The sequence below is a fragment of the Ictidomys tridecemlineatus genome, chromosome 3, assembly GCF_052094955.1.
Source record: "Ictidomys tridecemlineatus isolate mIctTri1 chromosome 3, mIctTri1.hap1, whole genome shotgun sequence".
In the NCBI taxonomy this organism is placed as follows: domain Eukaryota; kingdom Metazoa; phylum Chordata; class Mammalia; order Rodentia; family Sciuridae; genus Ictidomys; species Ictidomys tridecemlineatus.
In genome coordinates this window covers 6,706,967-6,719,779 of record NC_135479.1, presented here as the reverse complement: position 1 = coordinate 6,719,779, position 12,813 = coordinate 6,706,967, and the positions used below count along the sequence as shown (strand labels likewise).

Below are 12,813 nucleotides of genomic sequence, written 5' to 3'. Positions count from 1 at the left end.
AGGCCTGGTTTTTCTGACATGCATCATTTGCTTTGGGTTTTACTCAGTAAGTTCAAGGGTGGCCCGTTTTATTAGCACCATTATTTGTCAGTTTGTGCTTTTGGTGGTGCCAGGCAGAGGGGGTTGCCCACTTGTGCACACCAGGTATGGAGACCTTCTACCTTGGCGCTTGTCCTCAAAATGGACTAGCTCAGGGCAAACCGCTGCTTGACAAAACACAGTGACTCGGGTGAGGCGCAGCCTGGGAACTGCTGTTCTGTACAGACGGAGGGACTCGGAGCAGGACGCAGCTGCTCTAGACAATGGACACCCCCCTGCATGCACCAGGCCTCCATGAACCCACGAGGTCGTCAGACACTGTGCGGGGGAGGCGGGGGAGCATGGGCCCGGGGGCTCTTTAGCCCACTGCCGCCCACTCACTCCATCCAACATGTGCTGGCTGCAGGCTCCCCATGGCCACGCACAGCTCTGTCCTGTCCCACTCCACCCCATCCTACCCACTCACCCCACCCCATCTCATCTCATCCCATCCCACCCCCACCCCATCCCTCCAACCCCCCTGAGCACTAGTGAGGGGCCAGGAATTCCCATAACTCCTGATAGGTAGAGTTTCCTAAATTTGTCAGATTGTAGGAATTTTCTGCAGGAGTTTGTTAAAACAGCAGATCCCCAGGCCCCAGCCAGAAAGACTCTTGAATCAGTGGGTCCGAAGCTGGGCCCAAAATCTGTCTACTTACCCAGAACCCCAGATGTCTGTGACAATTGGCCAAGATCCTCCGCAGTCCCTGCTCCAAGGCCTGGAGGGCTGAACCTTGTCTCCACCCAGGCCTCAATCCCCTAAGGGCGGCCTGGAGGAGTCGGGAAGGAAGGGCAGCCTGACTGGGTGACAGGGAGGTCTTTCAAATAATCAGTCACCTGTGCAGGGAACAGGGCGTGCACACACTTGCAGTCCCAGATACTCACTGTCTGAGGCAGGAGGATTGCAAGTTCATGGCCAGCCTGGGCAGCTGAGTAGTGTAGTGGTGGTCCACTTTATGCATTGAATATAGTGGACCACCTTGCTGCTCTGCCGCTGCAGCTTACTTTTTGGATGGACACGTTTCTTTCTCTTCTCTCCCTGCTCCTCCCGAATCTCAGGGAAACATGGTTACCTTCCTTGCCCATCCTCGGCAGAGTTATCCTGAGCACAGACCCACCACAGAAAGGAAGTAGTTCAGACTGTGGGGAAGGCACCAGAAGATCTCAGAAATGACTGTCTCCCAAATTAACAAGTTAGAAAAGTTACAATTCCAACAGAGAGCACGGGAATGGAGCCCTGGGATCACCTCTTTAAAGGCCCCCAGTCCCCTCTGATGGGCAGAATCACGGCCCCTGGGACAGGAGTCCCCTTGTGTTTATCTTTTGCTACCAAAGCAATAAAACTTCTTTTTCCTTTTTCTCAAAACTGTGCCCTCCTTATCAGCTTGGCATCTGGAGACAAGGACAGAGCTTTTGGTAACAGTAAGACCCTGTCTCAAAATAAAAAATGAAAAGGGCTGGGATGGAGCTCAATGGAGGACCACCTCAAACAAAAATAGTCACATTTTGGGTGGGACTAGGGTGGGGTGGGGTTGTGGAAGGGGAAGGGCCAAATGACTTAAGGCTGAGGTCCCCCAACACCCCCATAACTGAGGATCCATTGGGGGACAGGCCAGCCATCCTGTTTTCAAGGGCTCCATTCATCCTTCTCCCAGAATTCAAGGGGGACAGAGGCTAAGCAGGCTGAGCAGGAGGTGCAGGGCCAGCACCCCTGGGCCACCGGTCTGCCACTTTCCTGCATCTGCAGGAAGGGAGGGGCCAGTGCCTGTCCACCTAGAACTCTGGGATTGGGGCCTTGACTTCAGCAGCAATTCTCACCTTTTAAGGGAATCCTTCGTTTCTTGTTTATGTCCTTCGCACTAAACCCTGAGTGCCTTATCTCCATGTACCCATCTTTGGGCCCAGGGCCTGGCACAACAGGGACAGTCATTGAATATTTATTTGTTTAACAAATGAATGGGCTGTGGACATCAAGCGCCACCTGGTGGAGAAGGAGTATAGTGCACGTCGGATCTTGTCTGGAGCTCTGAGCCTGTAGGGAGGTGGCCTGGCCCTTTGGGGCAGCTCAAGTGTGAGGGCAGGTTGGGGTGGGGTAGGATCCCTGGACAAGGTCTGTTAGGGCATGGGAGACTCTCTAGGAGGCCAAAGGAGGATGCTGTGCTGACAGCGAGGTCAGGAGGCTGCTCAGCTGCTTTGAATATGTGAGATAAGGCATATAGGGTTGAGAAGGTGAGGCTCAGAGAGGTTAGTAACTTAGCTCAGGACACACAGTTTATCAAGGGCAGAGCTGGGATTCAAAGCCAGGCAGTGAGGCCTAGGCCTAGAGGGCTCATGCTCTGAGTCACTCTGAGCTTCATTCACTGGTTCATTCATTCTTTCCTTTTCAGAACCAAATGTCCAGTAGCAGGGCTGTGGCTGGGTCGCCAGTTCCCCTATGGCTCTGGCCTTTGCAGTCCAGTGGAATCCTCCCTGTAGGCACCCTCTCCTTCCCTGAGGAGGGCTTTGGTGATCTGGGGTCAGAGACCACTCCTTGGATTAGAACCCACAGCTGACTTCCACATGTCCCCATGCTGTCCGCTGCCGGGCCCCCCCCTTCTCTACCTGCAGCCTCCTCCCTCTTCCTCAGGGCTCTGTGCATCTACTGAGTCAGAGCTCTGGTGCAGGTGGGCAGGAAAAAGCAGGGGTGGGGTTGGCTCGGGCAAGGGCAGGCTTCCCTGGAACTGGGGATTGAACCCAGGGCACTCCACCACGGAGCCACATTCCCTGGCCTTTCTAATTTTATTTTGAGCCAGGGTCTTGCTAAATTGCTCAGGTTCACCTTGAACTTGCGCTTCTCCTGCCTCCTTTCCCTGGGATCCTCCTGCTCGGGTCTCCAGGTGGGCGGGGCTTCCCCCCTGCTCTGGGGAAGGCACAGTATTTTTAAGAAGGTCCCCAAAGGATTCCAAGATTCACCTGGCTTGAGCCCCTCGCAGCGTCTGTGTGATCGAACATGGTCAGCTGAAGCTCAAGGACAGAAAGGGCTTTGTACGAGCCCCAGCTCCCTCAGCTGGCCTGGTCGAGGCCAGCACTCTCCCATTTCCTGCTGTCTCTGCCGTCACCCTCTGCACCTCCCTCTCGACGGCCAACCTGCCTTAGGTCCTCTTCCTGTGGACCCAGAGCCTCACCGGTGTCCAAGGCCTATGGCTGGGGAGTCTGGGAGAGTCAATGCCACGTGCTTGGACTCTGCAGAAGCCTGTCCACCTGTCAAGAGGGGCAGCTGCCAGCAGGAAAGCCGGCAGTTCTGGCAGTGACCAGCAGGTGGAGACAGGGTGGCTATGGCTGGTGGGCCAGCGCTGCTCTGTTGGCCGCAGACCCTCTGCTTCCACAGCAGGTCTCACTGCCTCTTTGTAGCCTCTGGTTCTGGCCACCGTGGGGTTAGGACCAGGACAGAGGGACCTCCCCACACACTGTCCTGCACCTCCCTGCTCCCAGGCTATGTGTGGTCATGGATCCACCCAGCTCCACTCTGTCTACTCCCTGCTCACTCCCCTCCCTCCCGCCATGAGTCCTTAGTCCTGTCCCCTGGGGGCCAAGCAGACAGGGAACAGACATCAGGGATGGGCCGGGCTAGAGCCAGGATGGAGCCAGGGTTCCAGAGCCAGGCAGGCAGGCAGGAGTTGGAGTCCGAGAGGTCTAGGGCCAGACAGGAATGAGGTGGGCACCCTGGAGTCCCCTCCAGGCCAGCCCTGCCCAGGAGTGCGACCTGCAAAGCACACACAGACTCTTGGAAACGTCTGGCAGGAGCTGAGCTGTGCGTCGAGATGGTCGGGTGTGTGCAGGAGGAAGCTGCCCACCTTCCTGAGGACTTAGCGGTGGATCATCACCAGAGTCAGAAACTCACATGTCCAAACTCAAGGTCAACGTGCCCCCTGAAGTCAAATATCAGTGGGCTATGAACTGACCTCTCACTGTTCCGTGCTGCCCCTCTCCTTGACCAGCGCAGGGGCCGGAGCTGACAGGAACCTTTTTGCACTTGTCCAGGGTCATCCAGGATGAGGAAGGAGGAGGAGCAGGGGTGGCGGTGGTGGCCTGGGAGGCCCCGGGAGGAAGCCACTTCCTGCGAGTCTCTCCCCCTGGGTAGTCATGGCCCCAACTGCCCAGCACCGTCTTCTCCAAGTGCCCTGGGTCAGCAGCTGCAGCACCCTGCTCCTGCCCCCCACTGCCTTCTCCCAGCCACTGTCCCCTGCCCTGTGCGGCCACTCCCTAGGGAGCCACCGCACGGTGACTGGAGGTGTTTCACAGGACAGGTGTGGGCTCTCCCAGGCATTGGAGGACCAGGGAAGGCGTGTGTGCTGGCGGGCGTCCAGCGGCAGTGAAACATCCCCAGGGCTACGAGGCTGGTTCCCGTTGCTGATCTCCTGTTGTCCCTGCGCTGGGGACAGAGCCCAAGTGCTCCGCCTCTGAGCTACACCCCAGCATCCCCCCTGTTTCTTAAAAACTTTGATGCAGGTTCTTGCTGAGGCCGGCTTAAACTCGCGTCCCTCCAGCCTCAGCCTCCCGAGTGGGGGATTACAGGTGCACCAAGCACCGCTGCCCACCCCCTTTTAAGCGTCCCAATAACCTAGGAAGTGGGAGAGCGAGTGGCAGTGTCCCCTTCTGCAATGAGGAAACCGACGAGGACACACCTGCCACTCAGGCTCCGGCCTTCCCAGCTGTGGAGGCTCATTGTCACAGGCAGGGGACCTCCCTGCTGTCAGGCGCCTCTCACCCACCTCCTGCCCCTGGTCACCTGTGGAGGGGTCCCTGGCAAGTGCCTGTGACTCAGAGGGTCACTAAGGCAGTGCAGGGAGAGGCTCCTCTCAGGTCCTGCCGTCTCTGTGTCCCTGGGGACCTGTGTGTCTGGATCAGCAGCCCCATGTTGCCCCAGCCCCCTCCTCCTCCTGAGTGGCTTGGGCCTGTATTTTATTGAGGTACAAGGTGACATAACTGCAAAGCACAGTCCTTTGAACCACCCCTCCCTTCTCCCTCTGGGCTGTTTGGCAAGAGCTTGAGGGAAGCCTTCTGTCCCTGTGCCCAATTCTTGTCCCCCCCACCCTGGGCCATGCAGTGGCTCTGGGGCCCTCCGCCCAATTCCTGGGTGAGCTGAGGCTGCAGGGCCTTGTGGTCCTTGCTTTCCTAAAGTCCTACAGTCTTTCCTGGAGAAGGAGGGTGTGCAGGGCACCCAGGTGATCAAACACAGAAATGAGCACTGCAGGGGTCAGGGGTGTGGGGGGTGACCCTGAGGCAGGAATGTCCCCTGAGAAGGTGGCTGTGCGAGCCCTGGGGGGGGGCACGGGAGGCTGGAGATGACGTGGAAGAGCCCCCACCCCACCCCGTTCCCTCCCACTTCCACTGAGCATGTCCCCAACTCTGCAGTGTCACATGGGGAAGCCAGAGCCTCTCCCTCCAGGGGAGCCAGGTCCTGGGTGCTGCTCCCTTCCTGAGCCGGCCCTGGGAGCCCAGGCTGAGCTCTGCAGCGAGGGTCGAGGGTCCTGGGCCTCTGGCTGCTTGTAGCTTCCTCTTCCTCTGTCCACCCTGACCACAGTGCCCCAGGACAGCAGGGGGACATGTCATGGCCACCATGACCAGCAGGTGTGGACTGTGCCCGGGGACTGAGGGGATGCCTGGAACCCGGGTTTAAGGCTGGGCTCTTCAAGGCTATGTTGCTGAAAGCTTGGTCCTTGTCCCCGAGGCCGATTCAATAAGGACACAGTTTTGAGAAAAAAAGAAGATTTATTGCTTTGCTAGCAAAGGGGAAACCAGGGGACTCCTGTCCCAAAGGCTGTGTTTCCTCCCATCAGCAGGAACAGGGGGCCTTAAAGAGGTGGCTCACAGGCTCCGTTGCACTTGTTAACTTGGAGACAGTCATTTCTGAGGTCTTCCGGTGCCACCCCACAGTCTGGGTTTCTTTGTTCCTATGGGGAGTGTGCACTCAAGGACAGATAAGTCAACCTAGGAGGGAGACGGAGGGTGATCCTGTTTCCCCTGAGGTTAGGGAGGGGAGAGATTAGGGAGGAGCAGAGAGAGGAAGGGAAAGAAGCAGGTCCCTTTTAACCTTATGTGGCAATGGCAAGGGCTGTATTTAAGGCCTAAGGGACACCACGGTTACATTCCTCACTGTCAATTTCTACATTCCATTTGTGTGGCGACAACATTTCCAAACCACTGCCTGCTGAAGGGAGGCGAAGTTGGGGAGTGACCCAAGGTCCTTGTTCTCCATCAGGTGGGGCGTGGACAGGTAAGGACACTCAGCCTCAGAGCAGTCAGAGGTGCACAGTGGCAGATGGCCGTGATGGGACGAGGCGTACGGAGGGCAGGGATCATGCAGAGCTTCAGGGCCCAGAGGGGGTCCCCTGGTTGTCTAGGTCCTGGCTGACCTTAGAGGGCCAGGGCCAAATGTCAGGGCTGCTTTCCCTTGGTCCTTTTACTTCCTTGACTTCGGTCTCCAAGTTTTTGGTTTTAAACCCCCAACTTAAAACCAGTTCCGCCAATCGTAAAGAGGGAGTAACAGGTTATAACTTCAATATCTATAATTTCACAGACACACCTTTCATTTCACTGGGGTGAGTATTAGCACTGGAAGTCAGCATTACATACTATCTGTCCTGTAGGTGAAGGCTTATTACCTCCAATTAACCCAGGTTGGTGTTTTGTTTTTTTGTTTTTAAACAGAACCTCTGCAAAACACTAACAGGCAACAGTTATAAAGTTTACAAGGAAAACACAAAATGAAATAAACAGAGCAAAAATATATTCAGTTTGTGTAAAATCTGTGAACCAAGAAAAACGGCTTTTATAATCTTGAACCTTCACTTAGTTATATATTATAATCCCTGTTGGAGATCACACTAATCCTTACAACAAAAGTCAATCTTTTGAACACGACTTTAAATGAGTGGAGTGTGGCTTATTTTGGAGCCATTCCGACATGGAGTAAGGTGGGAGGCAGAGCCTTATCCCAGGCAAGGGGGGCTCTTCACAAATAACACAACATTACATGGGAAACATGGATCAAGGAAAGGCTAAGAGAGCTTTTAACTTTCTTTTTGTGGAAAAAGTGGCAGAATGCCTCCATGTTTTACAATGTCACCTTTAAGCAGATCAGGATCTCCTTATCATCTTCCAAAAAAGTGCATTTAAATTCCAATTTCCAATGTGAAAAGCAGCACAAAATTGTATATATAACACTGACCACAGGTTACTCTCGCCCGCATCCGGTGCAGGCGACGGAATTGGGGTTCCTCTTCACGGAGTGGGCTGGTTGAGAAATAAAGGCTAAAAAAGAAGAAGAGGAAGGCGGCAGAAAAACCACAGGACACAGAAAACAATTTAAAAAGCAGGGGCGGCTATAGGAAATATTAAGAATTTTATGCTTTCCCTTTCTTTTCTTTTTGCAGCACTGGGCATAAAACCCAGGCCTCCAATAGGCTCACCTCTAACTTTATCAGGAGGATATCCCTAGCCTCTGTTCTGTTTTTTGTTTTTTGTTTTTTTTTTTTTTGAGGCACTATAAAACTACCTTAAGTAGATTTCTAAAATGCTACTGGGTACTAAATTGTGTCATTAAAAAACAAATCCGGGGGGGCGGGGCTGGGGTTGTGGCTCAGCAGTAGAGCATTCGCCTAGCACATAGAAGGCGCTGGGTTCAAGCCTCAACACCACTTAAAAATGAATAAATAAAATAAAGGTATTAAAATCCAGGGCTGGGGATAAAGCTCAGTTGTAGAGTACTTGCCTTACATGCACAAGGCCCTGTGTTCAATCCCCAGCACCACACACACACACACACACAAAAAAAAAAAAAAAAAAAACCCAAAATCAATAAAATCTTTTTAACTCAAAAAAAAAAAAAAAAAAAAGACGGGGGCGGGAGGGCTCGCCGATCCCAAGGATGGAGCTTCCACACTAGAATGAGAGGATGGAGCCTGCGCCTGCTTTATTTATATGGGGAACCTCAAAGGTTTTCCATGGAATGTTCTGTGCCAAATAAGTTAGCAGGTGGGCTGTCCAGTTCCCAGTGGGTTAAGCCCAACTCCAAAGCTAAGGAGTGAAGACGGAGATCTCATGCTTTGGTCAGTCTGATGTGCACGGGAAAGCCAGGAGAGTTCCCGAGGAAAAGCCCTAAGTCTCATGGCTGGGTTCCGAGTGAAGACACCCCTCAAGTAGCTCACGGGTGGCTCCCCACAGGTTACTTTATCCAGCTGTAAAACATCAAATGACATGAATAAATACCAACCAAATTCGTTATTTCTATGCAAATCTGAGACTTGCTACATATAATTTTAGTTTGGAGAACACCAATTTGGCAAAGTGCACTCCTAAGCTTTATATTTAAAACTAAGTTTAACTTTTAAAGTACAATTGAGAATCCACAGTGTCGGGTAACAGTAATCACAGGTCTACACGGGCTAGCAAAAATCACAGGATAACTTTAAATCTCTCATATATTTAGGAAACGGTGTTAACAATCAGAAATTGACTTAGTCAAGACAGGTCTTCAAATAACAGTGTAGCAGGTCTTCAAATAACAGTGTAGCCCTTCTACGTCAGATACAATGTATAAAAGAGAGTGCTTATTGTTTTCTTGCCTGTAAACTTACATAAACTTTCATTTTATAAACACTTTCTTTCAAATTGTTTTAGCTGTAGATGGACAGAATACCTTTATTTACTTTTTACTTCATTTACTTTTTATTTATTTACTTTTATGTGGAGCTGAGGATTGAACCCAATGCCCTCACATGTGGTAGGTAAGTGCTCTGCCACTGAGCTACAACCCCAGCTAGACAAGACTTAGACATAGTTCTCAGATGCATACATATACCTAGTCACATATATCTGGGGTCAACTATTCTGTTATAACCTAAATATTGGTTGTTTGTTTAACTAGTTACAAAGTAATCATTTAAGACTTTAAAACAGGTACAAACTCTATTTCCTTTAAGACTTGGTTTCCCCAAGTAATAAATCCTAATAAATCCGAGAAAATTATCTCAAAAGATAAGAGCAGATCCATGTTTCAGACTTTGCTTCAATATCAGTACATGAAAGTTCGAACAATTTTGACTGTGCTAATTACAGCCAATTTAATCACAAACTTTGAGATTTACCTTCCACAAACCTTCTGTGACTTAGTTAAACATCCACAACTTCTTTATACCCTTAGTTTTAGTCTCTTGAATCTTAGATTTTAGCCCAAGTATATTACTTTTTATATATATATTTTTTTCAGTTGTAGTTGGACACAATACCTTTATTTTGTTTATTTATCTTTATGTGGCGCTGAGGATCGAACCCAGCGCCTTACAAGTGCTAGGCAAGTGCTCTACCGCAAAGCCACAACCCCAGCCCCCCAAAATATTACTTTACCAGGCAAAATGCTTTCCCATCCAGAAGCACTTCTTTTACCTTCCAATTTTCTGTACTAAAATATATTTCCATACCTATAACTTTCTTTTATCTTTTCTAGTTTTAGACCCTTTCTTAAATTCATATTCTCAAACAGTCCTTAGGGATGTTATCTGTGCATTTTAATTTCAATCCAAGAAAATTATCTCAAAATCATCACAAATTTCATCCCAGGAGAGGGTTGGACTATGCCTTCATCTTTTTTCTCTCCAGGGTTAGAGCACAGGGTATTTTTGAGGCTGACCTGTCTCCCTTGTCATTATCACAGTGCCATCAACTTGAAGTCAGTTCCCCACTTTGGGGCCTTTCTCTTATCCTGGGCCTGTCGATACGCAGTGGAGGGGCCCTTCCCCTCAGTTCCTTCAGGTTTCCTTGAGGTCCCTTTCAAGGGCTGCCTGGGAGACACAGGTGGGCCTTAGTTTCTGTCTCCCTTTTCTGGGTGCAGCTATTTGTTCTGCCAGCGTCCCCGGGCATTTAGGTGGAAGGGATGCTATCATAGCAAGCATTGCTTTGTCCCAGTCATGAATATCTCCTGGCCAAGTGGGGTGTCCTGTCAGGTCTTAAAAGGGGAGACTATTCCTGTCCCCAGGTCATAAACGGACAGTGCTGGAACCTACTGCCACCTCCTTTGTGGCCAGCAGCCTCCACCCCCCAGGGGCAAAAGGGGCTGGAAGGCAGGGCACAGGCCAGTTCTCTGGCCATTTGTCTCCCTCCCAGGGAGCTTTTCCGGGATTTCCCCCCACCCAGTTCAGGGCTGGTGTCCTTGACCCACACGGAGATGACCTGCGGCTGCTGGGGCCAGGCTGAGGAACAGTGCTGCGGGGGCCAGCGCTAGGTTTACAACATTGAAGTCTTTTTAGCCCTTTCTTCTGGTGTCCTGCTGTCCCTGTGCACCAGAGGCAGTGCCTTTAGCACCTTCGACTCAGTTCCTGACGGCTCGGACCCCTCATCCTGCAACTGCATAAACCCCTACCCACAGGATCTCTTTCATATGCTTTAACCCTGACAGCCCAACTTCAATGTCAAGAGAAGCCATGTAAAGGCCAGATTGTGTTCCAGCCAACCCTCTTTCTCTTAGACCGGCTTATCCCCATCGGTGGCCCATGCAGCCCAGATCTCTCTGCTCAAGAGGCTCCCAGTTAGATCAATGCAGCAAGGCCTGGGTCTTAAAGGGCCAGTAACAGAAGAGAGAGAGAGAGAGAGAGAGAGAGAGAGAGAGAGAGAGAGAGAGAGAGAAGCCCCCAAACCATGGCTGACAAATGGGGACCTTTAAATTGACCAGCTAGGATCTCTCCCAAGAGCCTACCCACAGGGTCAGTGCAGTACTGGCCATGTCTTAACCAAACAGACAACCAGAGGCAATCCCCAAGCCCAAGACCAACCAACAAATGAGAGCCTGGAACAGAAGAGAAGGGAGTCCCTATCCCTAGGTTCTCGAGTCCTGCGTAACTGTGACTCCTACACCAGTGGTGCCATAGAGGTGCCCAGAAGGAGGGACCGGGTGTGTGGAATCCAGGGTCTCAGCGTGCACAGCGGGGAGCTTACCAAGTGGCCAAAGTTGTCTCGAGATTCTAAAGTTCAGTTTCCTTTTTCTCAAAGTGGACCAGGATGGAGCACCCTGTAGCGTTCAGGGAGAGAGGGCGGGAGTTCCCTGAAGCCAAAGGAGCTTCAGCAGCTGCCGGGACGGTCCCCCAGTCCCTCCCTTGACTTTCGAGAACAGCTCCTAGGTTCTACCCAAAGCCGACTCGCCTCCTTCCTCTCCTGCCTCCCAACAAGTTCACCAGGACCACGAATCCTCAGCATGGAAGTGGGGTTCCTCAGAGAGCCAGGGCTGCCCAAGAAAGCTGCAGTGGGGGCTGCTCTTGGGTCCCGTCTGGGGTGCCCAAATGTTGCTGAAAGCTCAGCCCTTGTCCCTGCTGCAATCCAATAAAGAGGACTCAGTTCTGAGAAAGAGCTTTATTGCTTTGCTAGCCAAAGAGAAACACAGGGGACTCCTGTCCCGAAGAGGTGGTTCTGCCCATCAGCAGGAACAGGGGGCTTGCAGAGAGGTGACTCAAAGGCTCCATCCCGTGTTCTCTGCCTGGAGTGGTCAGTCACTGGTTAACGTGGGAGACAGTCATTTCCGAGGTCTTCTGGTGCCATCCCCAAAGTCTGGATTACTTGTTCCTGTGGTGGGTTTGTACTCAAGAGAGAAATCTCTAGGATGGGAAAGAAAGGCAATCCTGTTTCCCCCGAGATTGGGGAGGGGGAGAGATTAGGGAGGAGCAGAGAGAGAAAGAGGAACAGAAAGAAACAAGTCCATTTTAAAAATAGGTTGCAGCGGCAGAGCAGCAGGGGCTATATCAAAGCCCGAAGTGCACCTGTCACAGGTCCCCCAGGCCAGGCCTGACTCCCGCATGGTCTCTCCCTCGTGTTCTGGTCTGGTCTGCAGTCTAGGTCTAGGGTTGAGCCAGGGCCCTGCTGTGCTGGGCAGTGCTCTGACACCGAGCTGCACCCAGCCCTGGTTCCCAGGGAGGGGCAGGAGGGTGGGTGGGGTCAGGCCACCGCAGCTGGTCTCAGCCATCCCCAGGGAAGAGAAACCAGGAGCCTCTGTCCTCTGGCTGTCCTCCCTGGCAGTGTGTCCTGCAGGTCTGCTCTGTCTCTGGATCCTACAGGTGTGAGCCCCAGCTGTGCACTTGGCCACAGAAGCACAGGACATGGGGCCCTTGGTGGCTGTCAGTTATTCTCGGCCTCCATCAGGAGCTCCCTGGGCTGTCCAGCCTTCTTCCCCCTGGGCCTGACCACAGTGAGCTGCCTCCTGCTTCTCCGGGCCGGGTGCCGGGCTCTGGCTGCACTGCAGAGGCACCCATCGGTCAGCGCTCTCCCGGAGACCCCCTCAGACTTCCTGGGGGAGGAAGTGGTGGAGGGAGGAGGAGGCTGCGGGGAGGGAGGGGCTCTGGCTGTGGTGCCTTGGAGGCAGAGCTCTGCTGAGAGGCTCCGCAGCTTGTCGACGCCCAGATCTTCCTGAGGACCCCTCCCCCGTCTCTAGAGTGTGTGTCCACACTGGGAGGAGACTGGAAGTGGGACCAGAGGCTTTGTGGCTGTGGAGGGACCCTCTCCTTGCCCTGGAAAGGGGGCTCAGCCCGGGGTTCTTGGGTTCGTCTTCCTTCCCCTGCGTCAGGTCCACAAAGGGCAAAGGGGGCTGCGGGAAGGTGCCGCCTCCCGGGTTTCTGAGGTCGTGAGGTCACCTTGCATCACCTGTGTTTTCCCTTGGGTCTGGGGTCAGGGACAGACAACTGCCACCAGGCATGGCCAGGATCAGGTCCTAGA

General features: G+C 52.7%; 1 long non-coding RNA gene across 1 annotated transcript; it reads right to left on the bottom strand.

Moving 5' to 3' along the window:
- Window positions 1–8,007: 8,007 nt before the first annotated feature.
- On the bottom strand, window positions 8,008–12,502 carry LOC144375982 (uncharacterized). Its single transcript, XR_013435942.1, has 2 exons — window positions 11,050–12,502; window positions 8,008–8,297 (listed from the first exon to the last, which is right to left on the bottom strand). It is a non-coding gene; the product is annotated as an uncharacterized LOC144375982 (long non-coding RNA).
- Between the last annotated feature and the right edge of the window lie 311 nt (window positions 12,503–12,813).